Below are 7283 nucleotides of genomic sequence, written 5' to 3'. Positions count from 1 at the left end.
ATCCCAACCGCTTCCATGAAGGGTGGCCAAGCTTGCAGATGAAAGAAAGGCTGCGATAATTTAATGTGTCCCTTCCAGGAGGTGGGAGGGGAGGGGAGGAAGGAGCCTCAGAGAGTTTCAAGCAACCTTGCATCCGAGGCAAGAAGAGTTTACCCAAGTGAAGGGAAGAGAGGGGATGAAGCCGCTGGAGCTGTTCTCGGGGTTTCCGAGAGGCCTCTGGCCGACGGCCTGCTTTCCCAGCGCAGAGCAGAGGTCCTGCTCTTACTGTGGTGGTTATAGATGAGGGGTTATCATCAGAATGCGTTTAAGCTTCTTTTCCGTGTTCTTGCATTGTGCTTCAAAAGTAATAGAAATTAATAGTCACAGGGCCCAGCTAGCCCGGGCTATGAGGTTGGTGATGAGTAAGTGAGGTGTCTGCCAACCACGGTGTCAACGGAAGCCACTAATTCAGCTCACAAACACTGCCAAGTGACCGTGGGAGCAATGACGGTCTCCCTCCAGACCCAGACCACACTTGGGCCCATGACCTTGAGCGTCACTGTACCTCCCATGGCGGTTCTGAAAAGGAGAGAATGATGGCAGGTGGTGGGCTGGCTCCTTCCAATGATGAAGGTAACGAAAGACATAAATACATGAAGTTTCAAGGCCTGCAGGGTGAGAGTGGCTTAGCGCACCAGACTTTTTACACTACGAGGTGTGCTTTCCTGTGACAGTCTTCTTTTTTTTTTTTCGAGCCTTGAATTAATTTCTCTTACACACACTGGTGACTGAGCAATAAAGAATCTGCCTGCAATGCAGGAGCAAGGCAATAGACATAGGTTTGATCCCTGAGTTCAGAAGATCCCCTGGAGAAGCAAATGGCAACCCACTCCAGGATTCTTTGTGTGTGTGTGTGTAAGTGTGTTTTGATTTATTTATTTTTAATTGAAGGATAATTGCTTTATGGTTTTGTGTTGGTTTCTACCAGACACCAACATGAATCAGCCATAGGTTGACCTATATCTCCTCAAACTTGAACATCCCCCCCACCTCCCTCCCATCCCACCCCTCTAAGATGTTGCCGAGCCCTGGTTTGAGTTCCCTGAGGCATCACTCCAGTATTCTTGCCTGGAAAATTCCATGGACAGAGGAGCCCGGTGGGCTGCAGTCTGTGGGGTCACAGAGAGTCGGACACGACTGATCACATAGACAAACTTTGAAGAAAACGCTGACACTAAGGAGACACTCCATAAATCGTTGCTATTAACTTCCATGCCTTGCTTTTTATTATATGCTCATTGAGACCAGAAATTTCACATCCTCTGTGTTGCCAGAAGTCCTGGGCAGATTTAATATAATGCCGTTGCTACTGAGAAGCACTTGGGAAATATTACTCAGTATTGATGAAAATGATAACTACTTTCATTGAGATGCAAACTACTAAAGGTGCTAAATAGTCTTGGCTCTTCACCTCTGTTGTATTGGGAGTGACTGATTTATGCAGGCTTCCAACTAACTACTGGTCCTTCCCGCTCTGAAACTCGGACACGCTTATGTCACTGAGCAGGTGTATGGATGGGTGAGAGGCTTTCTTGGGCTTAAGCCAGAGAGCCAGGCTATTTGCAGCAGATTTAGACTTTTAAGATATGGAAACTTGTTAATATGCCAAGTAGGAGACAAAGATGAGATGGCTGGATGGCATCACTGATGCAATGGACATGAACTTGGGCAAACTCTGGGAGATGGTGAGGGTCAGGGAGGCCTGACGTGCTGTAGTCCGTGGGCAAAGAATCGGACCCGACTGGGTGGCTGAACAACAAGGAGACAAGGAACCAGGCCATGTCAGGTCAGGCCCCCACATGGGGCATCCAGAGAAACCAGGAGGCCATGAGGGCATGCAAGTGCAGAGACATCAGACAGTGGGAATTCCTTTGAGCAACAGAGAGAGGGCTTGGGGTAGCTTTGCGGCCAGTGCGCTGTGTCTCTTTCCCAGCCTCCATTCATTCCTTCAAGCTGCATTTTCAGCTGAAAGTGTGATCACTATCTTGCTGAGTGCAGGCAAGATAAAATCTGGGAGGAGCTGCCAAGTTTCAAATTTCTGTCATTCTTAAGAAATCAGAACCCAGAGTTCTCACTCCTTGCCCAGGGGTAAGTCATGGTCAGTTTAGTTTCCAGGATGCTAACCCGGGAGTTTTGGGGGTGATACCGTGGTCAGTGATTTCTATACAGAAGCTCGAGAAAAAAGTCCTAGGTGGGACTGAAGCTTTGTAGAGAATTAACGCCATTGTGAGTTTTAAAACCAAAACTAAATTGTGACTGTCACCAGCAACCAATATCTAGGGACTTGGGTTCATTTGCAGATTAGACTTTGATTTTGTTCAGCTTTTATAGATGAGACAATAACATTTGTCAATGACTTAGACTTACCTGGTCCAACTCTCCTCAAATATCCGGCAAAATGAAACCCAGTTTGTTCTAAAGAACAAGCAGAGGGAGTGGAGGGCTGTGTTTAAACTGCCAGGTTTACTTAGAACAACTCCCCTCCCATTCAATTTATTTTCCCCAAAGTCAAAGATTCCTTTTTCATTAGCCAGGAGTGTTATGTAATAAAAGCAAGCTGCTTTTCTTCTTTTTCCTTCTCATGTGATCAGGATTTGGATCAGTAAATTTTGGTCATTCTTCTTTCCCAGAGCTAGAATGACAAGGACCCAAGGCAGGGTGTCTACATTGATTTTATGACTTTGCCAGAGGTCACTTGGGCTTCGCTGGTGGCTCATGGTAAAGAATTTGCCTGCAATGCAGCAGACTTGTGGGAGATGGGGCTTCGATGCCTGGGTCAGGAAGATTCCCTGAAGTAGAAAGTGGCAACCCACTGCAGTATATTCTTTCCTGAAGAATCCCAGGGGCCAGAGGAGCGTGGCGGGCTACAGTCCATGAGGTCTCAGAGTTGGACACAACTGAGCAAGTAAACAACAACAGTAAGGTCACTTTGGGGGAAAAGTTTCAAAGACAATCCCCCCAGCAGTGAAGACAACACTGATGTTCTGTGTGATCCCCTGGGCACATTAATGTGAGAGAGTGTGAAACAGTCAATTCCTGGCCAATGATAGGTCAAGGCAAGCTCGTCACCATGGTGAAGAATGCAATTACCCACCTTACATGACTGTCCCTCTCCTCTGACCCCAAAGTCAGCCCTTCCTCCGGCTGTCTTCCTGGGAATGTCATCTAGGTGGGTGAAATAATAGGAAGACTGCTCACATACTTGGAGAAAAAGGAAAATGCATAGTGTCTTTAATTCCATTTAGATTCCATTTAGATTTCTACTGACATCACAGGCCATCCTGGGTTAAGGTTGGTCTGCTGAATTAAATAGACTTGGTTTTGAGTCTTGGTTCTTCAGCTTCTTAATGTTGCTGTGCTGCGCTTAGTTGCTCAGTCGTGTCGGACTCTTTGTGACCCTGTGGACTGTAGCCCGCCCGGCTTCACTGTCCCTGGGGATTCTCCAGGCAAGAATACTGGAGTGGGTTGCTATGCCCTCCTCCATGGGATCTTCCCAACCCAGGAATTGAACCCAGGTCTCCCGCATTGCAGGCGGATTCTTTACTGTCTGAGCCACCAAGGAAGCCCTCTTGATGATGAGATCTCGGGAAAGTTTGGACTCTCTCTAGTTCTCATTTGTAAAATGAGGGTACCCATACCTCCGTCATGGGCTTGGGTGAACATAAAGGATGATGTGCACAAAAGCATAGGGTCTTGGCACCTTGCAGAGACTCAGGGTTGGCAGGGAGGTTAGTCTTTCTCTCCTGGTCACAGCCTCTCGTGGAGATGGTCCTGCTGTCTCCCACGCAGAATGGGGACACGTGGGAAAGAGAGGCGACCATCACCATATGGGGATTGTGGGAAGTCCTTCTCAGGAATTAACACAGAGAGTGGCTGTGTGGATGGGGACACGTTAGAGAGAAAGGGCTTTCTGTTGCCTCACCGATCGCAGAACCTGCCGATGCCGACGGCAGGGTAGCTGGGCGAGGCAGGAAGACAGCCTGATCAGGAAACGGGTCACAGAGCAAATGAAGGAGGTGGTAGGGAATGTTCCTGCAACAACCCACACAACGCCGTGTCCCTTGACTTTATAACTCATGACCCAACCCTTTCCCCGTGTGTCCCCACACCCCCGGGTTACATTTGGAGACTGTTTATTCACAACTGAATTGCCAATGCTCACCCACTTACCTGGCACTTAATTGTAGGTGCTCCATCATAATTGATGACTAATTAACTGAATTAGTCATAGTCATAACTCCTAGTCTCCTGAGGACCCAGATTTGCATTTTTCTCTGCCTCTGAGGGAAAAAGTGGGCACTTGATAGGACACCGAGTCCCCAGGGTCTATTTTCCTAAACTACTACCTGAAATCCTTTTAGAATTCACTCAAGGTTCTCCTCTGGAGCCACAGGACAAGAACAGAGGAGCCAAGGAGAAATTGTTTGTTTTTTGTTTTTTAAAAAAGATTGTATTGCAGTATAACGGCAACCCACTCCAGTCTTCTTGCCTGGAGAAACCCATGGACAGAGGAGCCTGGCGGGCCATGGTCCATAGGGTCGCAGGGAGTCGGACTGAAGCGACCAAGCATAGATGCTTTACAGGGTTGTGTTATTTTCTCCTGTACAGCAAAGTGAATCAGTCACACGTTTACATCCATCCAGTCTTTTTTTGGATTTCCTTCTTGGTCAGGTCACCACAGAGCACTGAGTAAAGTCCCCTGCGCTATCCAGGAGGGTCTCGTTAGTTATTCATTTTATACGTAGTCGAGTATATACGGTCAACCCCACTCTCCCAATTCATCCCACCTGCCCCCATTTCCTCTCTTGGTGGAAACCATTAGTTCTGGTTTTCTGAGTGCCTTTTAAGTTCAGAATGAGGGAGGCTCTGCTGCAGATTTTGCTGGAAGGCCGGCAGAGAAGAGACCTGCTGAGTCCGAACTCACAGGACATGCGTCAAGTACAGTATCTTTACTAATAATCTTGGTCAAAGGTTCTACTTTTATTACCTTAAAAAAAAGTGACTGAATATTTAAACGCTTGGAGTCTCCAGGCCGGTAGCAATTACTGTTATTGTTCTCAAAGGATACATTCCCAGTGTTTTCGCTTTTATTTTCTGTGGAAAAGGGACCTTTTCTTTGTTTCTTTACAAACCACTACACAGCGGAAGCCAGCATCTTAAGGACTACACAATCCACGAATTCCCTGCAGGATCCTTCATACCTGGAGCTGGTGTTAAAAAGATCATTAAGAACAGAGCATCCAGTCATTCCCTGGAGCTCCTGGTAATTTGTGTTTAAAGACCTAGACTCTAGCACAGTTAATATTTACAGTGAGGTAATATATTATTCACATGGACCCCAGACACCAAGGCATCTATAAATTCACACATAGTTAACCTCTTTCTGCTCCTTCCTTTCTTTACTTATTAAGTCAATTCAAGACCCCATCTATTATCAGAGATAAAGTTCTTTCAATAATTTCACCTACAAGCCCTTTAGAAGGAAAATAAAAAAATTAAGAACTTGCCAGATTCTCATTTAACATGAAGAACCTTTACAGACTTCTGAAGGAGTGGCTCTGGGTAAAGGAAATGATAGAAGCGAATTATTGCCATTTTGTCCTTTGGAGTTATGTACACATTGAAGAGTAGGAAATGGATTCTAAGCGGTGAAATCTTTGTCCAGAATGCAACAGGCTATTCCTAAGGATTTCCAGGGATGAAAGAGTGTGCCTATGAACAAACTAATCCAAAAGAGAAATTGTACTGCTTAACGGGGTGTGCATTCATTAACATGAATTGACAAATTATAGATTAGTGTTAGTCGCTCAGTGGTGTCTGACTCTTTGCAACCCCAGGCTCTTTTGGAACCCACCAGGCTCCTCTGTCCATGGGATTCTCCAGGCAAAAATCCTGGAGTGAGTTGCCATTTCCTTCTCCAGGAGATCTTCCCAACCCAGGGAAGACTCGAAACTGAGTCTTCTGCATTGGCAGGCTGGTGAGCTACCAGGGGAGCCTGATCTCAGGGTCGTAGACCTTCTTTCTGGGAGTGGCTTCCTCCAGAGCGTGCTATCCAGGGAGTGGTAGATGGCGCGAGGTTCCTCTGACCTAGCCTTGGAACTCACTAAGTGCCCGTCAAGCTGCATTCTGTTGGTTATAAGGAAGTCACAAGGCCAAACCAGATTCAAGAGGATGAAACTATCCACAGGCATGGATGTCAGGAGTTTTAGCCCATCAGGGACCCATCTTTGAAGCTTAGATACTATACCCTGGCTGTGTGACTATCTCCAAGTGTTTAATGTAGTCTCGTATTTATAAAGTGGGTTAGAGTTAAAGCTACTTATTTTGGTTGTGAGATTTCCCTGATGGCTCAGCGGGTAAAGAGTCTGCCTGCAGTGCAGGAGACACAGGAGACTTGGGTTCCATCCCTGGGTTGGAAAGATCCCCTCGAGGAGGAAAATGGCAACCTACTCCAGTATTCTTCCCTAGGAAATCCCAGGGACAGAGAAGCCTGGCAGGCTAGAGTCCATGGGTCACAAGAGTTGGATACGACTGAGTGACTGGGAACATAATAATAATATCTGCCATCCATGAAGCAACTGCACTATTGTGCAAAGAGTTGTGCAAAAATAAAGAAAAAATTCCTGCTCTCAGAGCTAATAGGGGAGAAAGGCAATCAAGCAAAACAGAAAATATGAAGTACAGCAGATGGTGATAAACTCTCCAGAGAAAAGTGAAGCAGGAGGAGGATTAGGAAATGTGTGTGTGGATGAAATTTTAAATAGGCTCTTGGAAGAGGTGGCCCTGATGAGGGGACATCTTTCTGCTAATGGGATTGCAGGTTCGGGACCTGGGCACCCACGGTCCCCTCTTCTGGGCCTGCAGCACTTTTCCTGCCAACCATCCGGCCGCCCCATCCTGCCCTTAGGCATCAGCCTGGAAACTGTGCCCCTGGAGGCCTATCCTGACTCCCCAGTCAGTGCTGCGGTCTTGGTCTCCTGCATTTCTCCTCCTACGCGATTGTCACACTATATCTGCTCATCCTCCGTATCACCAAGATGACCAAGGAAGCAGGGCTTCTGTCTCCATCACTGACAGGTGTATCCACCGTGCTTACAATGAGTCCTAGCATTTGGACCCAATAAAAGTGCTGTGGATGATTGGCCAGTCACCCTCCGCCTCCCCAGTCTTCACTTTTTTTTTTTCCAGATTGCATAGCTGGTAGATTCTGGACCCATCCCAGGGCCTCTGACTCCGCCTCTGGC

This window comes from Cervus elaphus, chromosome 32, assembly GCF_910594005.1.
Source record: "Cervus elaphus chromosome 32, mCerEla1.1, whole genome shotgun sequence".
Lineage (NCBI taxonomy): Eukaryota > Metazoa > Chordata > Mammalia > Artiodactyla > Cervidae > Cervus > Cervus elaphus.
The sequence above is the reverse complement of the archived record's forward strand: the minus strand, read 5'-3'. Positions refer to the sequence as shown.